A 21,213-nucleotide genomic window follows, 5' to 3' on the forward strand; every position below is an offset into this window, starting at 1 on the left:
CTTTATTTTCTCTAGAAGTTAGATCCTTTGGGAATTCTTGAATTTTCCCTTCCTCGTTGCATTCTGTATATGGTAATTTCTTTTATCGATTTTTTGTTTTATTTTCATATTTATTTACAATTTTCGTGAGTTAGTATTTTGAGTATATATAATTACCCTCATCTTTACAGTCTGCAGATGTTGCTTACTGTTAGAGATGATTTTATTTATTTTCATATATAATGTATATAGTTAAGAGATTCTATTTGTATTCTTGTATATTCTACTGATCGTTATTTTCTGCAGCTATGAAATTTTTTTTTCTATGATGATATTTAAGATCCTATGTAAATTTTCTAGTATATAGATCAATCTCTGATTTAATCAGCTTTTTAAAATAAAGACACACTTATCGTAAAAAACAAGAAATTGAAATCACTACTTGTGTCACTTTTAATATTTAGTAAAACATCACAGTAATACTTAACACGCCTTCAAGTAATACTGACTGAGTCCCGGACAGATAATACTGACCTAGTCCCGGAAAGACAAGACTGAAAGAGTCCCGAACAGATAATACTGTCAGAGTCAATTAAAATAACTCAATTTACTTAAAGACTTTATTCAGTATGCGTCATATATAAAATCTAACAGAGACCTCTTAAAGACTCTGCAGCTGTGTTTCAACATTGTTTGCAAAAATACATTATTAAAATGTAAAAAATTTTAAATTTATCACCTATACATATATAATTTTAAAAAAAACCTTTAATTAATTAATAAAGGCCAAAAAACTTTAAAATGTTTTTTTTACAAATAATAATATTAAATATTAATGTCTTGTTATTTTTTAAATAAAATTTATCATAAATAATTAAACTATTTCAAGAAATGAATTAACAAGTATCAAATCGTTTAAAAAATTAATTTTGTTTGCTTCTATGATAATCAGATAACAAATTTTAAGTCATACGATATAAATTTTTTCTAAATTTGACTTTCATATCTTAAAATTATTAAAAAATAGATGCATTTGTGGAAAGTGCAATAATTTATTAAAAATAGTTAATATTACAAAAATTTGCACCATACGCGACAGTTTAATACACGACGTACACTCCCTCAACAAATTTCGTTCCTCAGTTTGATTTTCTTCTATAAAAAATACAATTTAAAATTTGACTTCATGTATCACATGAGTCACTATGGCACATGATAGATATCTTACCTCAATTCATCGTACATAGTAAGAAATAGAGAAGTTAAAGTAGCTCCAATAAACTTCTGCATATTTGTAATGAGCTACTTTATAACGTAATGTTTTTATTTAGTTTTTAAATTATATAAATTATTCAAAAAATAAATTTATATTAATGAAAATTAAACAAAAATATTAATAAAACTCTGGAAAAATATTTTAAATGTTTAACGCTGAAAATTAACACAAGGGTTTATATTGCATATTTTCTTTCTTCTTTTTTCTTAATAAATACACAGGAGGATTTGGTTTTTGTTTTTTTTTCCCAGGGGTTATAGGATCGCAAAAGGGATAGAATAAGATAGTGCGATGGCTAATTTGATCGTGCCACCAAATCTATATTGCGCTTTTAATTGATTCATAATTTTTATTAAATCTAGCCCCCCTCCAGATATTACTCTGTCAAACCCTAGCACTAGTCCAAGGGGATGTCGCCATTTTTTTTAGCAGAATAGTCGACAAACATAACCAGTCTGGGGATTAACAAGTGACCCCCCCACCGGTTAAGAGTGTCGGGCGGACCTATATGCCCGTTTGACATTTGGTCAATATATTATGGGTGAGGGATACTTATCACCCCATGGTCAGGGGGGGGGTATAGGTCTGTCGGATCTAGGCGCCGCGGAGTGAAGGTGTCGGATAGGGAACGTGATGGCAGGCACGGGTGGGCCGGTACTGGTCTAGTGAGGGGGAGCTGAATATACCAGTATTGTTTAAAAAACAATCAGAAATTAAATTAAAAAAAAAATTTTTAACTGAAGGTAAAGAGCATCATTTAAACTTAAAATGAACAGAAATTAGTGCTTATATGCAGGGGTCTCATTCTTCTCAAGACCTCGATCTTTACACTCAATGTTTTTTTTAGATATAGTTCAATATATAATTATTAAAAATCATCTGTCTTTGTTATTAATAAATTATTATTAATTAATTAGAAAAAAAAATAATACTTTATCATAAATATAACTTTCTTCATTACAAGACGAACCCCCCCCACCCTAATAACCAGACTCTTGTAGGGTAGTTTTTTTTTTTTATTTTTCGACTTACGGTACGTTTAAAAATTTTTTTTTATTTAATAGTATTTAATATCATATTTATTAATCAATCCGTTAGTACAGAGAACAAATTGTGATCTCGTGTTAATTAGTGCTAGAAGGTGAGTTTTGTGTCCTGACATTGACTTTGCAATGTATGTATTATTCCACAATTTGCCTTTCTCATGGAAAAAAAATTGTCAATTATATTAGAATTTCACTGGATACGACTGGTCAACATACTTTATTAAACATATTGAAAATATGCAATTATATATGCGTTTTTAGATTCATTAGTTCATTATACAGCTACTACGGTTAGTTCTGAATTTTATGTAAGTATTAAATAAAATTATATATCAACAACCTCGTATATGATGATCTTCTAATTGATTGTAACAATTACAGGACGATCCAGTTTCATCTATACAATTTTGCTAATCGGAACCTGAGATGGTAACCTGCCTTTTTTTCAGCCTGGTCCAGCCCGCCCCGTTAGACTCGAATGTGGTCTGAGATGGTGAATGACTGATTCGTGTCAATTTCCTTTTATATTTTTTTATAGTATGACTAAGCTTCTCCCGTATACATCGACTATTACATGTCTCCCTAGGGAGGCGTGCCTCCCCGTTTGGAAATCTATTGTATACACTAAACGGTTTTTATTTTACGTGTGTCTTGTCTTTTGCTATTTTAATTATCTATTTCTATCGGGTGAACATTAACACATAAACTTAGAGAAAGCTAATCTTTAAGTTATAATAAAAATACAAAAATACAAAAGTAAAAAAAATGCGGAAATTTAATTAAGTTTAAAATAAGGAAAAATAGAAGTAAAACTAAATAATTATTCTGTTTAAATACTTTAATGTGAGACTTTTTCTACTATACCAGGGTTTTAAAAGTATTTGATAGACTATTTAATTGTTTCAGACACAGTAGTTTGTCTTCCCCGTCACTCTAACAACTCTCCCATTTCTCTACTATTAAATCTGATGATTTTTGCTCTGAAGTAATGGAATTGTCTTCTACTTGATTAGTCGATTAAAATTAATATTAAGTAGTGACACAGGGACATTCCCCCCGGGACCCTCTTCTGGAATCTCTGAATATTTGTTTGTGTGGTTGTGGCCTTAACTGAAGATCTGGTGTGGCTTCAACAAGCATCGGCTCCGTGGAGGGTGGTTAGACAGTCTGTTGGCTAGGATGAGATTTCAGTTTCTCTTTATTTACACTAGAATTTAGATCCATTGTTGTTTATTGACTATTATCTTTCTCGTTCTTTTTGCCAGCTGGGCCATTCCTTTTTATATTACTAGTTATAAGTTCCTCTGTATATTCGATAGATTTTATATCAAGAGTGTATAAATTAATATTATATTTATCGGTCTTTTCGCATGCTTTGACAGTCAGTTAGAGATGACGAGATATCATCTCCACTGTATTGTAGCTAGATTATATAAAAATAGTGGATTAATGAAGATTCTACTCATAGTTCTATTCTGCAGCTTGTACCGTATTGTTGATATTATGAGATTTCAGATCATCTTCATATTCGCTATAAGTTGGATCCATCTCTGATTTACAAAGATATTTCAAATCCCACCAGACTGATAGTAAAGCACATGAAACTGGAATCACTACTGTTACAACTTTGAATACTTATCGCAACATGTTAAAACTTAGACTTATCCTTTTCATATAATTAATGCTACTTATAAACCGTATTATATATGCTTAAAATGTCGTCATTATCGTTGCACTTTCATGACGTTTATACCTAGAGTGATGTCACACTATCTGCACTGATTTGATGATTATAAAACTTGAATTGGGTTCATCAATAAACATGACGTCATGCTAACGATACTGCTATCATCAAAAGAAAAAATTAGATTGCTGATACCAAAACATACCAGAGAAATATTTCGTCAGTCCTCTCATCATATTTTTATAAAGTAATTTATGAAAAGCCAAAGCCATAATCATAGATGATATAAGACAGTACCTGACGTTTAATAATTATAAGACTAGTCTTTTTTAAATAATATGAAATTAGTCTTTAATAATCATTATTATCAAACAGACTAATTAAATTGACCTGTGGTTTATTTAATAATTATCTTAATTAATAAAAGTCTTACCACTTTGGATTCGAGAGTATTATAATTATTAAAGTGAAATGTTCAAAATATCATTATTTTTCAATAAATCGTAAGTGACTCTCTTACTGATAGTAAGTGTGAGACGTCGCGAATTTTTATTTTTAACATGTCAGAAAGAAAAAAAATACTATTTGTACTGTCATATTATATAATATAATACGATTATTCTTGTTTTATATTTAATTTAATGATTTAATAAAAAAATAAGAAAACAGACACAAATATAATAATATAATATAATAATTGGGCAGATCAATACATAATAATATAATTGGTAATATTTAAAATTACGTTAACAGAAATAAGGTACCGTAAAGATTTGGTAATGTCACTTCGCAGGAATTCAGAATTATTATTTTTTCTCTAATATCAATTAATTAATGCAAGTTATTTTTACTCGGCATCTGATTATATAAAATTTATTATTTTAATTTATGTATTTAATTTTTAAAAACAAAATTCTTTATCTTAAATATAATAAAATAATACTTGATAAATTATATTTTATGAAGATCTAATTTTTAAATTAACAGTTATAAACACTACGTAACAATCTCACAAAAACTTTATTACAATTAATAAATGATTGAATGTACGAAAACCTATATTTTGTGGATCAGCTTAATAGTCTTGTTATTTTTACAATAGACTTATAAATTTACGAAATTCATTATATTAGAGACTTTTAAATATTTATCAACTGAGTGTAATTGACTTTTATCTCAATAAAGTATTGACACTACTTAAGTTCTGCTTTTTAAAAGATAAATGTGAATTAAGATTTTTAAAAAAATGAACAGACTGAGAAAAATGTTTTTTTATTAAATATAGTGCCTTATTTACGGAGTCCGATACAAGTTATGGATTCACTTACCTAGATTCGTACTCCTCACTGTAGGTCAGTCGACTACTAACATAAACATTTGGTGACTTAGAATCTTAATACGCAAAATTAATCACGAAAAACCAATATCCCCAGACACATATATGATGACATAGATTTAAAAATATTAGCCTAATTGTGGTCTTAACTATCCAATTTATTTAATAAAAGTCTAAAGTTAATATGAGTGTAATTTATTATTATTAATATAAAGTTGCAATTAAGTCTTTTTTAAGTTATTTATAAAAATTATATCAGGAAAAAAAACTTCACTATTTTTGAAAGACTAACTTTAATTAAAAGCAAAGCGGTAAATTGTCCTAGTATAGTAAAAAAAAAATATTAGAAATAAAAAAAAACTTTTGTATAAAATTTACATAATTTTTAATTATTTAAGATTACACAATAAAAAAACAGATTTATTTGGATTTTTGGTTTGTAGTTGTCGTTAATAAAAACAGCGGATATGTATATTATTTTCAATAAAATAATATATAAAATTTATCTTTTTTATACAATATATATACTAAAAAGTCTTATTACATTGTTTGTGTTTGACAAAATAATAGTACTCATAATTTTATGTTTATTCTATATATACATTGTAATTCATGCAAATTATTTTTAATAATAAACGGGATATAAAAACGCGAGGAGGATTTATCGGTTTATTGTTTTTGGCCTTTTTCTGTTTCGTTGTCTTGCTGCACTAAACTGAATTTTTACACTCATACTCCAATAGAGATATTTAAAATTAAGTGTACAATTGAATTAGTAACATTTTTGTTATAATTAATCATAGATTAACTATGTATTGTATCGCTTACCTGACCGAATACTCCCTTCCTCCTTATAATTATTAATAAATTGTTATATATTATCAGTCACCATAGATCAAAATCTTGTATAAAATGTTCTTTATAATCCTCCTACAACTCTGCATAGCACCTCCCTGTACTCCCCCCCCCCTTTAATAGGGATAGTATTTTGGTTAATATTTTGGGAAGATAAAAATTTAAATTTTAAAATTTTAGTTTATTAAATTAAAGATATTACTAGGGGAAAAAAAAAAAAACAACGCATCACCCTCCCGTCCTTCCAAACAAATGTCAGATATGGAGTTCACCACTTAACTAACCACAGAATATGATATACTAAAATCAATACAACTCGTAACCATACACCATACACTTACAAAGTAATTTTTTTGTGTTGCTAACCCACTAACGAATTAAGAGGGCAAAGCGAGTTTTATCCAAGGAACCTCATTATTTTAATAATGACAATGCCTGGGAGTTTGATGAGTCGGTCTTACATATCTGAAATGACCTGTAGATATTTCGAGTCAATAATGTGTTATTTAGAAGGGAGCGGCTACTCTCATATCTTTAATTATTTATTTTAATTGTTTTTTGGCCTTTTTTGAAATCAATTTTTGGTTATTTTCTTTTTAATTTAATATCGTATCTCGGGAACAAAAAGTAAATTACCTCGGAAGGAACACTTGTGTGACCCTCCCCCCCCCCAAAAAAAAAACAAAACAAAAAAATCCTGATGTTTATTCTAGAAGAATTAACATCAGAGAGATTCAATCTCAGTATACATATCTAAATATATATACTAAGTTCTTTTTGTTTCAGATTGTATAACGGAATTAAGAAAGTATCTATGTTGTTTATATAAATAATGTAATATACATAGGAACAAGAAAAACATTTACTACTATTTACTATATAAACACACATACAACTAAAAAGCCGTAAGATAAAAAAAAATTTATAATACCGTTATAAACATAAGAAAACATCTATCAGTAAGAAGCATTAGTCCAATAGTTGTAATAAGTAACAATTATAAGTAATTACTGATAAGATTAAGAACTTGTGACTGAGTAGAATTAATTTGTAAGGCCTTTTGTTATATGCTGGTTTGGAACGAATCTGTTTGGTTATATTCAAGTATGATAATATCTTTAAAAAAAAATCACGAAACTCATTGGCTTTTAAGTTGACTTTAATTTTGTTTTATCTTGCATGAGCCGATAAATGATTATGCTATAATTTTTTTTCTATATATAGAGAACTTTTACCTTTTAAAATAAAAAAGAAACACAATAGAAGTAAAGTATATGAACAAACAGACACCCGTCAGGTTTGTGTGATTAAACTATCACACAGTCATAATACTCTTCATTTCGTAATGTTGGTATCGATAGGATTTATTGATTTTAGCACGGTAAAATTTGTTTGAGGTTGTAATCTTAAGTGTTGTTTGATGTTTAGTTTTTGGAATGGGACGATTTTGATTATTCCCGTTTCTAAGTTAAGTTTATTATTTTGGTCATATATATTATGTTAGGTAGTTAGGGAGGTAAGGGTTTGGGGTATTAATACTGTTACTTTCCCCTATGAGTGATATACTGATTATTAGTTAATTGATTTTGCGTTTAACGATTTATCAGTATCATGACAACAGACACTACGTTATACTAATGAGAATTATCTGACGAAATGATTTAGAGTAACTGTCTCAAGTCTACATGAAAGGTCTTTTATCGCTGCCGTATATACTTTACAGTTGTAATTTTTTCTGTAGTCACATATTTTATAACAAAAATTTAAACATTTTCTGTTTTCACTTATTAACCTGACACTTGAATTTAAATTCATATAAAAAATAAAATGAGTCGAATTATCAATATTATTTACTAACACCTATTGTATTACCCATTAATATTTAAAAAATTTTATGGATTATGTATTATTTAATTTATAAAATTATATATACTATATGATGATTTATTTCGTTATTGGATCGTTTTTTATTCTATAGTCGGTTAGCTTTTTCATTTTTATTTTATCAGATTTGTTTACTTAAAATTAAAAATTATTGAGATTATTTTATTTTTGTGTATAGTTACAATTTTATAGCTTTATAATAAAAAAATTCATATAATTAATAATAAAATAAAATTAACCCTTTTTAATTTCTGACAGATGTAAGGCCAAGGGGTTTAGCCTTAACAAATGATTTTTACTATTGGTTTACTATCCACATCGATACACTCATATTAAATATATTTTCATAGTTTTTGAAATTATTTCATAAAAGAGTAAAGAGTCGGTTATAGATGACCATAAAGGAATGTCTTGTTTGTCCAACCTATTTGTTTGACATTTAGAACATGTCATTGTGGGTTTTTTGTGATTCATTGAAATAATTAAGGGGGTTAATAGTTTCTTGTTTTGTAATTGATTCTATAAGTTTTACTTTGACTTACATATGGAAGTATAAAAAATGATAACATAGTAACAAACTGTTATACAAATGTCTCGTAATATACAATAACTATATCAATAGACATAATTTTTTTTCTATTATATTTATTAAAATACATAGTTTTTATTAGTTTATATTAAAAATTTCTATTGTTATTGAAAACGAAAAAACTTACAATAAAATATAAGTTAAAATCACTATATGTTGAAAACTAAATTTCAAGCAAAAACAAGAGTCGTGACGATTAACCCATTATACTTAGTAATGATATACTCAATCTCAGTGGTAAAACCATCGAGTTTTTTCGGGCTGTGTTACATGATTGCTTTTTAGGTCGAGGACTAAGTATAACACATAAATTTATGTTTATTGAATAATTTTAAACGATCATTTCTAAATTTATATGTAAAATTACTAATACTATAAAGATTTTTATAAAGACTTTCAAGATTTTTTTTATACATATAACAACCAACCGATCTTGTTACTAGGTAATATTTTTCTGTTGTTTTTCTGATTTAAAGACACAAACTTTCATAAAACACATTATTTTGAAAACGCCAATCGACTTATATACCCGCCCAATAAGCTAAAAAGTGTTAGTCTAATAATAGACGGCCTTTCTTTTAAATATTCAATTCAAATAAAAAAGTTATTACGAAATGGTTTTTGACAAAATTAATTGTACTTAAATAATCGTAAAATATCTTTAGGAGAACTTTTTACATTCTTGTAAAGTGACTGACTTTTTTGTTGTTAACTATGTTAGGAATAAAAAAAGCTTTGAGTCAATACCAAAAAACTTTGACCTTTTTTAACACACTATTGCTTTTTACTTTTCAATATATAAGTTTTTTTTTTGTCATTATGGTCGTATTAATATTCACCTTCATGAATTTTTTAATAGTACAAATCAAATGTTACACCAAGTTATTGTAAAAAGGTAAAGTATTCCCATATATATCATTAAACTTATAGTTTTAGAAACAGTTTTTAAAAGTACTGAAAACAGAAAATTCAAATAACCTCGACGCAAACTAAGAAACAAGATAAACTAGGTCACCCCTAAAATAATATAGCTTAATTAGGAGATCTGTTAAAACGTTAAATAACTTTACCGCCGGATAGTTAGTAAGATATATCGTGCACTCATACTAAATTTTTATTAAATCTCGATATCTGGTTTCACCAGACGAGATCTAACCGCTACGTGCCGTTGATTGGGTGTTAAAGATAAATAACCTTTTATTATTTAGTTTGTCACGTTTATCAATGTATATATCTAGTAATAGATACATACCACAAGAGAAACAATTGAAGTTTATACGACAACCTGTTCAGTCACCGTTTTTATTTGACTATCTTATCTCCCTTCCTACGAGTATGTTTAGACTTGTTTGTAATTAGGTTGCACTAGGATGTTAAGTTTTATTTTTTTTTCATCTGAAAGAGTTAATATATTTTTTAAAAAAAAAAATATTAGAATAAGTTGATTTAATCATTATTATAAAACTACTAAACATATTAAAGCCTACCATTAACAATCTAAAAACTAAAAATATTTCAGACAATAAGGGACAAATCTGTGCATAGTATTTGATTGTAAATTAATTCAAACGCAACAACTTATATTGATAATTTATGATCGGTTGTTTGTGAAGGTTAGCCCTAAATTTTTTTGATCGTGATATTAAGTATATAACAAAATTATCCTGAAAAAATGGTTTAATCTCTTATAATTAAATTTATAAAAGCTTAGTATATTAGTATAGTTAGTTTATTTTTTTTTGGTAGTTAAAGTCAATTAGAACTTAAATAGTAAAAATATGTTAATATATTATTTTTAATATAATATTCTTCCTTTATTTTATAATACTACTAGGATTTATTTACTATTTTAACAGCAAAATAAAAAAAACTTTAAATTAACCAGACATTGGTTTTTTTTATAAAAAGTTATATTTAATACCTTAAATATGGATATTATATAGAAAGTCCGTTATTATGCTACCTAAAAGGTAATTCTCTTACTACGGTCTTTGATTTTTTAGAGTTATTTTCTATAAGTAATTTCAGTTTAATTAATTGTTTTTTTTATTTATTTTTTGAACTTTGTTTAATTAATAACTGGTTTTGTATTTTCTCACATTAAAATAATAAATAAAAAAATATTTTAACATTAATTTAATTTTATTTTGTTTACTGGCTGTCTTGAAACTTGTTTCATTTTATTTACGAACGTTTTTATTAGTAATAAATATACGTAACTTACGAATCAACTTACGTAAAGAACTTTTATATTCATATATTTTTATTAAATATATTAGGGGGCTCGCCCCCTAGTCAATACCTTGCTCTTTAAGCGAAAGTTCAAATTTTGTTCCAATTCTTTAAAAATGACCGCTCAATTTCAAAGGCCTTTAATTAGAATAAATAGCTCTTATGACAGTACTAAAAAATCTCTGGATCAGCAAGTGAGGTCGTGACTAGGGGGTGAACAAAATCCTCTAGGTACTAGACTCTTTTAGCTTAAAGTTTTGATGGTGCTGCTGTTGCGTGTTAACAAATTGTTTTTTTTTATATTTAATTTCTGATATTTCTTTAAATAAGTAGGATTCTGCCGAAGGACACTTAATAGGCCGTGCCATTACACCCTGACCCAGTACGTACTCGCCCTATCATTCGCACGGCCCTTTGCCCCGCCGCCTTTCAGACGGCCTTTTTTTTGTGGGGGGGGGGCTAATATGTACAAAAAATAAAACTTGGTACAAAAAATTCAAATTTGTTCCCATAAAAAATAGGTAGAATTCGGGGAGGGGCCCGGGAGGCTCCCCCCCCCTTTGCTGCTGCCTCGACCCCCCCTCCCCCCCCACTAACTTGACAAATCTCCCCAGATCCAGTTGTTCCTGTATACTTAACAGTAACACAAACTCTCTTATAAATGGTGGTATAGTTAAGAACTGTAAGCACTCAACCTTGGAACTATGTATTAATCAGTCATACTAACAGAACTACTTATAAGAGGGTCGACCCGGAAGAGCAAAATGGCTATCTATAACATTTGATCATATGACATTGTCAAAAAAGAGTTTGTGAGTGTTCTAGTGTCACTCAATTTTTTTTGTAAATTAAATTTGCCATCTAAATGTCAATTTAAGGTCCATTTAGAACTCAAACGGTATTATAGTACCACATGTTCTATAAGATAGAATCTGGGAAAAAAAAAATAAACACGTCCCCGTGATATTTATTCTGGATAAAAATAAAACAGTACATATGTTTTTTTATAAGATATATACCACAAGAAATTAGTACTATGAAAAAAAAATAATATGAAAATATCATCTCACTATTACTATTATTTTGTTATTGTAATTTAGGCTCCTAAGTGTTAAGGCGATCTTTCCACCGGACTTCAAAAATCATCCAACTGTCCTATTGTACGTAACAATTGAGTAAAATTGATGAAACATATATTTGAAATCAGCATTAAAATCCAATTATTATGATGTATCGATGTGTATCAACATACATTTTTCTAGACTTTCTGTTAACATTGAGCCGTGTCCCAATAAACAATACGATATTCTCACAACAGTTTATATAATTATAAAGTCAGATCTTTCCATATCTAAAACAGTATAAAAACTAATAAAAAGGTAATAGTTCTCAAGATATTGTTGTTGAAGATAGAAACATATGCAGAATCAGATCTTGTCTCAGGCAGACGATTCCGACTGTGATCTAATCAGAAATAAGTAGAAACACGCTCGTAATTATAATGCGCTTAGTTGGTAGCAATCGTAAACAGATTAACAAGTAAATGCAGCAAGAAGTGGGAGGAGTTTTTTGCTCGTACAAGGATTGAAGACAAGAACTGATATTAGATAAAGTTACTTGATACGTATATAAAATCTAATTTTAATAGTGTTTAAGGGTTATAACTTTAAGCCCTCCTCCGACGGGATTCCCGTTGTTAAGTCATCCTAAAGACATAGTGATAATATTTTCGACCCTGATAAGCAACATTTCGCTCTTAAAATTTTTACCATGTGACAGTGTTAAAACTCGGCTCGTGGCAGGGTTACGATGTGACCTTAACTTGGTTCTTAAATTTAACTGTGCTCGATATCTTATAAGTTAAAGTCAACTTAGATCTCACCCGATCGTATCTGACCATTTTGGAGATAATATCAAAAAGTTTGCACTCAATAAAACCTCAAACGTTGTCTCCCTTATTTCAAAAAATGAAAATTTCAAAATTATTGTAGATATAATATTGAAAAATCGCACTTCATTTACTATTATCAGAATACTATTATGTTTGGAGTATATGGTATTTTATATAATTTTAATTATTAATTGCAAAATTTATTATAAAAAAGTAAAATTTTTCAAATTAGAATATATTTTTATAAATCTTAAATACTAGTAAAATTTGGAAATAATAATAAATACTATGTTGCTTGGTGTCATATCTTTGTATAAGCAATTAGTTTTTTAGAGGGTATTTGAAACGATATAATGGTCCTCATAAAATCATATCTCTTTTAAAAGGTTGTCATGTTAGTAAATATTATACTTCCTCATGGGTGAGTCGAGGGAGTCAGTCATATCCAAAGACAGAGTTCCGATTTTTTCAACCCGACTGAACAAAACGACGATCTCGAAATTTCGATCAGATGACGGTGGGGAAAAAATGAGCTTGGGTGTGTACCTCGTAAATTTTTTGGTCCATTGCACTGAAAAATATAAATTCTAGTGTACTGGACAATTAGCCCTCCCAATTGCTTCTAAGCCACCCCGTTCTATACAAAAACCCCTGGGAAAAAAAAACAAAAAAAACAAATAAAAACGCCACCGGGTTATTTAGTATGTCAAAAAAATTACAAGTAAAACAGAGTGTAGATAGAAGCTTGACAACTATAGATGAGTGGTTTCTGGGATTATGAATATGCGTGTGTTAGTTTACGTAATTTTTTATTTTGTAGAGTTTTACTGACCCATTTTTACCAAAATCGCAATTTATTTAACAGGCTATTAAATTGTTATATATAACACAAATCTGTATTAAAATTTTATCTTTAAAATAAAAATTAAATTCTTTTAATTTTTATGTGTCTCTTGTTCTCCCCAGTCCGTTTTTGAAAGTTCCTGTTAATTGTGAGACGGGTTTCTGCGTAAGTCACGGTCGGTAAAAATAAATGATTGATATAGTTAATCGTTAAATAATATTTAGAATTAACACAAAGTATCTATGAAGTAAAATTTTTATTAAAAAAATGTAAATATTATCAGAAGATTTTTTATTTATATTTTATTTTTAATTTTTTTAATATATTTTTATTTTTCCTCGTTTAAAAACACAAAAAACATCACCCCCCCCCCAACGCTCCACCCCGTTGTACTGGTGGGAAGGGGTTTTAATAAATATTTTTGGTCGGGGGGGGGGGTACCCAAAAAAAAAATCACCCAGTCACTCACCCATTTTTTTTTTATATCAGAGGTTTGTAATTGTTTAAAATATAACAAACAATGTAAGGGGGGTGAACCCCCCAACTCACTTCTCCCTCGTAGGACAGCGGGTTCTCCCCCTTCTGAGTTGGTTGACATCCTATAGTAAAAGCGAAAACCGTTTGTCTCAGTCCCGTGGAGTATTTAAGGCTTTTCATCAAAATCTATATTAAGCTGTAAAAATGAGCCTTTTTTTTGTTTTAACCAAGGCTATATCCAAGCATTGAGGAGGGGGTGGATTAGTTGAGCGGGAATTTTTGATTTCATGCTAGAATTTTTCCAAGTATCGTGGTCACTCTTTTGAAACCATACCCCCCTCCCATTCTGAACTGGTCACATGCATAGCTGTATAAATAAATTTCATCGTTGTGTCGAATCTTGTGATGACATTCTTACTTGCAATATTCTTTCATGTTCTTTTATATTTTAAATTAATAATTTGAGTGGTTGATTTATTTCAATATATTAATCGTTCGAGATTCCGAACCATCAAGGGGGTGGGTGTATTTTCAGACTAAAGACATTATATTTTTACTTAATATTAAATAAAGAATTCAATTGTCATTAGGGTGCGTATATAGATTGTTTTTTTTCAGAAATTGAACCACACAAAATATTTGGATTTATAAAAATAAACATTGAAGATTGACAATCTTTATAAATAATATAACAAGGATTGATCTTGTCTTTTCTAATAAATGGGTGATTCGACACTGATGGAGCGTGACAATGCGGGGGGTTCGGATTCCACAGACGCCTGACAAATGAAATTTATAATTCGGTATAGTAAGGTAATTATTAATTTTTATGTCTTTTATTTACCTCCCTATTTTTTAATATTAAATAAGTTTCAGGTCTTTTTTATGAAATAAATTATTTGTTTTGTACAGCGTAAAGACAGTGTAGAACAATTTTTTTTTAATTTGTGAATTATTTTTAAAATAATAAAGATTGTTCAGTTACTACAAACTGTGATAAGTATAGCACACCGGTAAGGGCCCGTCATGAGGATGTGCTAACGTAGTATTTCAACAACACAATTCAACCCCAAGAATGTTAGCCTAAAGCTGTTTTGAATTTTTTCAAAAGTCCATTCACGTACAAATAATGTTTTGTTTAGGTTTTAAAAAAAACAAACAAAAAAATAAACTCATTTTCAAAATTAACTCCCCAGCATATAATTTTTTTTCTCAAGACTCTACTAAGATAAATGGACACCAGGGGAAAAAAAGTGTTGTTTGTTAAAAAGAATGAACACAAATGTGAACTAGTTTTTAAGTTAATACCCTAGACAAATAGATTAATTGATTAAATAAATTAAAAAAAATCAACTTATACTAACCCTAGCTAATTTTTTTGCCCGTAATTTAAATTTTTTTAATTGACTCTTTATTAAAACAAAATTAATTATTTTTTATTTCCCCATTAAAAAACTAATACAAGATTAAAAACAAATTTAGCACTGCCTCATGAAGTGCTCTTACCGTTGTGCTTGACTGATAACAGTGTGAAGTAACTGAACAGTCGGGTGTTGTTTAAATATAATTCACAAATTAAAAAAATTATGTCACACAGAAATATAACATCATTTAGAAATACTCTTCTTTTATTTCTTTTTTTCTGTTTTTTTTGATTTAAGATTCAAATTAAACACAGAAAATATTCGGTTCATGTTATTGTTATATTAAGTTCAAATTTTTTTTAACAATATTTTAGATAAATGATGGATTATAGAATATTTTCTTTCTTTTTATTTTAAGAAGATGGTACAGTCTGTAAGATAGTTGGATATTTAAGATACGATTAGTTTTAACAATACGTTATATACAGATTGATTAGTGAAAAGGATCATACTGTTTATGTTAAGCAGCAGTTACATTATGTTAAATATGATGAGATTTCATCTCATCTATATTTCCGCTAGAGGTTAAATCCATATTTGATTCTTCATTATTTTCAACCTCTTTAAGTACGGCAGCTTGTTCAGTCTTTTCAATTTTATTAGATATCAGCTCAACTTTATTTTCTTTAGAATCTAGATAAATTTTGTATTCTTCAATAGTCTCAACCTCGGTGTGTTCAGCAGCTTGAACATTTTTTTTTTGCTAGGATGATATTTGAGCTTCTCTTTAATTTCTCTAGAAGTTAGTTGCAATTTGGATTCTTGAATAGTCTCCTCCTCGTTCTTTCAGGCAGCTGGAAAATTAAGTTTTCTATTATGATATTTTAGCTACTCTTGATTTACTATAGAATTTAGATACATTTTGGATTATTGAATATTTTGCTACGATTAATTGTAGGCAGCGGTTACAGTATGTTATCTAGTATGAGATGTAAGATCACCTTTATTTTCTAGTGAAGATAGTTCAATGTTTTGTAATTAATTAGTATCCTCATCGTAATTTTTGGCAGCTGTCACATTATTTTATCTAGGATGAGATTTCAGCTCCTCTTTGTGTTCTCTAGAATTTAGATCCAGTTTAAATTTTACAATAGTCTACTCATCGTTCTTTTCTGCAGCTGGAACATTTTTTTTGCTAGGATGAGATTTCAGCGACTGTATATTTTCGCTAGAAGTTAGATCCATTTTGGATTCTTTAATAGTCTTCTCCTTGTACTTTTCGGCAGCTGGTACATTCATTTCGCTAGGATGAGGTTTCAGATCCTAACTCTTTTCGCTAGAAGTAAGATCCATTTTTTATTCTAGTATAGTCTCATCGGGGTTCTTTTCGGGTGCTGGTACAGTCTCTACACTAGTTTGAGTTTTCAGCTTCTTTTTATTGTCACTATAATTTAGATCCATTTTTATATTTTAATAGTCTCATCTTCGTTGTTGTTTTATTAGGGTCAAGTATTTGTATTATGATTTGGTTTCATCTAAGTTTTATTTTTTATAGTATTTATATCAAAGTTTGATTACTGTATCTTCTCATCCGTTTTTTTTTCTACATCTGGTACATTCTAGTTTATATTTTTAGTAGTTAGATAATATTCAAGGTTTCGATTTTCATCAGCATTGTTGAAGAATATTATAGTCTTTGCCGTGGTATATCTGGCAGCAGTTACATTCTATATTAGAGTGGGATACGTCAGTTTATATATATATTAACGATATGTAAGATAACTTTAGTTGTGTTGATTTTGCTCATATTCGCTTGGTTAGACAGCTGGTACATTTTTTTCGCAAGGATGAGATTTCATTTCATATTTATTTCGCAGTAATTTACAAAAAATTTTTATTATTGAATTATGTAGTCCTAGGTGTTTTCCCCAGCGGATACATATGTTTTAGTATTATGAGATTTGAGATTCTATATGAGGTCGAGAGAATTTCGATCCAATTTGGAGTCTTTAAGTTTCTGATAAGTGGTCTTGTCTTTAGCTTTTAACCTAGTTTCGAGAGGAAGAGAGTTCAGATTCTACTAATTTTCGCAACAATTTACAAACTATTAGAATTCTTGGATAAAATGTAAATTGTTCTTATATGCAGCTTGTCCAGGCTTTTCTCTATGATGAGATTTAAGCTCATATTTCTGTTCGCTAGATTTGCCATACAATTTGGATTATTTAACAGTTTTATCATAGTTCTATTCGGCAGAAGTTGCATTATTTAAGATATGATTACATTTAACTAACAAATAATTATAAATCGAATTTACATATAGCATTTGGTTTATTTACAAGGATACTCCGAGATATTGAAGGTACATGGTAAACTCGAGTCGCGAGGAAGATAAATTATCTTTTCTAACTATTAGCTCTAATATACATAAAAGGTTGATTATTTGATAAACTCCTCATTGTTCTTTGCGGAAGATGTTCAATTTTGTTCTCTAGGATGAGAGTTCAGCTAAGCTTTATATTCTCGAGTATTTATATATAATTTCGATTCTAGTCGATTGATCTGCTCGTACTATTCGGCATAATTTAACTGCTTTAATAGAGTCAGTTTTTTAATTGAAGATATTGTGTAAAGTGAAGGAAGCATAAATGTGTTTTATCTTATTTTATCCTACGTGGTATATAATGCATATTTTACATTCTGGTAGCGATTATTAGATTTAATCTACTATTTAATGTAGTAATTAATTATTAGCACGGTGTTATTTTGATTATTATACACGGCGGTCTTTTTTGAACAGGTGCCAGAAAGTGTTATAGATAGTGGTTTCATATAATTTTTATTGTCTATACAGTTTATCTACATAGGGTTTTATTGTATAGTATAATCATCTGTATTATAGACAGATTGTCCATTATTGTCGATATTATTTGATTTCTTCTCCTCTTAATTGTAAAAAAGAGTTACATCCTATTTTTATTATTTGATATCAACTTCCTTGTTCCTGTCGTAAGAGTGTCAAGTAAGGTCTAGATGAATAGCATTAAGATAATCTTTAAAAGTTCGAGTATCTAGATCCAAATTGGAGTATTGAACATTTTGATCAACATTCTTTCGGCATCTTTGAACTAATATACTAGAAGATTAGTGATCATTTACTATGATATTTCTCTAGTAGGTAGATCCAAATTGTATTCTAGTATATTCTCATCCTCGTTATTTTAGGCAGATTGTGCAATATTTTCGCGATTACGATATATCATATCCTAAATATGTCCAATCTTGTTTAGGTATATTTTCGATTCTGATAGATTTTTCTCCTCGGAGTTTTCGTCATAATGTACAGTCTTGTATCGAGACAAAGATGTAATTTAAAATATAAATTAACTAACAGTATGATCCAATTTGGAATCTGGAATATTATGCAACTATTCCTAGTATGCAGATGTTAAACTCTTTTCTAGATGATGAGATTTCATATCATCTGGATTATTTTTATAATTGGCAAAAAAATTCACTTATTTTAGATTCTAGCACTTCTACAGTTATGAATATTGTTTATAATTGAAAAGCTGATTATAGGTAAGACCAGCTTTATTTTGATCTAATGGAGATAAGTGTTCTCTTAAATTCCAGATTTATCATAAGTCTGTTATGAATAGTGGTCTTTCATTTATCGAGTTTATTTGTAATGAGACGAGAGATTTGTTATAGCTTTGGCATCATATTCTAATAAATTTAGATAAAATACCTTTGTCGGAATTGCGTATTGTTCATAAATGTTTAGTTTATTTTCTTTAATATACAATTAAGTTACTCTATAAGCAACAGACCAATTCGAATCTAGTCTCTTTGGAGGACAGGTCTTTTCTGCATAATTGACCTTATGGAATATAGGCTGATATATACTTAACTATATTAATGAAATAGATGATATTACATTTTTGTAGTCTAGAATATTAACCACCTATTACATTACTTAATCTTGTACCTTCTTGGAAAACCGAAGTGATTTACTAGACTAGAGCTTAGTTCTATTATTGACAATCAATTTGAATTCTTTGAGATCCTCTTCATTTTACTATGCAGCACATGGTACATTCTTGTAGAGCTTACTTTTGATAATTTCATATATCTTTTCAAGAGTATATAGAGACTATTAGGATTATTTACTAGTTTGCTACACATTGATTTCTTCAGATTTGTCCGTCTGTAATCAAATCACATAGATCAGTTAATATTTATATTCACTATTAGTTAGATACATTTTTGATTCTTGAATAGTCTCATCATCTTTATTTGAGGCATCTTGTACATTCCTTTATATAGGACGATATTTCATATCCTCTGTATTTTCGCTAGAATTTATATACAATTTAGAGTCTTTATGATTTTGCTCCTATTTCTTTTCGACATCTGGTAAATTCTTTTCTCGAGTATGATATTTCAGTTACTCATTATATTATCGATAATTTAGATAATTCTACGAGTCTATAATTGAATACTCATCGGTTTGGTCGGCAGTTGTACATTCAATTAGAGAGGAAGATATTTCAACTCATCTATATTTTCTAGATTATTTCGTTCCAATTTGGAGTATTGAATTTATTTCTGCGCGTTGTTTTCGTTATCATTGACAGTCTTGGCTCGCGGCATATATGTAATTTATAAATTCTATTCAATCGAATAATTCACATATTCGTTGTAGTTAACTTTATCCTACGTTTTCTATACTTCTTATTTTAAACTATTTTATAGATGATGATAATTTAGATCATATTTAGTTTAGATCGACTTATCCTATTTGTAGTTTTCTTTTATATAATATTACGTGTTTAGGTATGCAGATTGGACAGTATTGTCTCGAGGATGAGATATTAGCTAATAGTTATTATCGCGAGAATTTATTTCAAATTTATAGTATTGAAGAGTTTTCTACGCATTGTATTATGCAGAAGGGAACGTTGTGACTCTAGTATGAGTTTTATGTAAATATATATTTTAATTTTTAGTTAGATCATAGAATTATTCTTGAATATGCCCCTACTCGTTCCTTTCTGCATATGTTGATATATTGTAGATAGTACTTGATTTAAGATAATCAATCTTTTAAATCGTATTTACGTCTAATTTAGAGTAATAAATATTTTGCTAATCTTTGTGGTCGGCATATTTTTCTGTGTTTACTATATGCGTATCTTAAAGATAATATTTATTTTAACTAGAATTTAGATCCAATGTATATTCTTCAATAGTCCCCTCCTTTTATTTATCTGCATAAGTTAAATTCTTTTCGCGAGTACGAGAGTTCAGCTTATCTATACTTACGCGATAATTTAAATCCTATGTGTATTATTGTATAAACTCTTACTTGTTGTTTTAGGCAGAGGTTACATTCTTGTCGCTAGGCTGAGATTTTAGCTCCTCGTTTTTTGAGCTAGAATTTATATACAAGTTTGCTTCTTGAATAGTGTTATCATAGTTGTTTTCGGCAGCTGGTACAGTTTTTACTCTAGGTTGAGATTTAAGTTACTCTATATTGACACGATAATAGATATACAATTTTGTTTCTTGTAAATTCTCCTCCTTGTTCTTTTATGGATCTGGTTCAGTCTATGAGCTAGGATGAGATTTCAGACGATCGATATGTACTAGATTATATAGATCCCATTTCGTCTATTTAAAAGAATTCTCATCGTTATATACTGCAGCTGGAAAATTATATTAGATAGTATGAGATTTCAGCTCATCTTTAT

The 21,213-nt window shown here is 28.7% G+C and overlaps 1 pseudogene; it reads left to right on the forward strand.

Moving 5' to 3' along the window:
- Positions 1-20,870, forward strand: part of LOC148938363 (uncharacterized) — a 45,066-nt pseudogene extending 24,196 nt beyond the window's left edge.
- The last annotated feature ends 343 nt before the right edge of the window (positions 20,871-21,213 follow it).

This window comes from Artemia sp. Qi Xiang Cuo, unplaced genomic scaffold (genome assembly GCF_049724085.1).
Source record: "Artemia sp. Qi Xiang Cuo unplaced genomic scaffold, ASM4972408v1 HiC_scaffold_2954, whole genome shotgun sequence".
In the NCBI taxonomy this organism is placed as follows: domain Eukaryota; kingdom Metazoa; phylum Arthropoda; class Branchiopoda; order Anostraca; family Artemiidae; genus Artemia; species Artemia sp. Qi Xiang Cuo.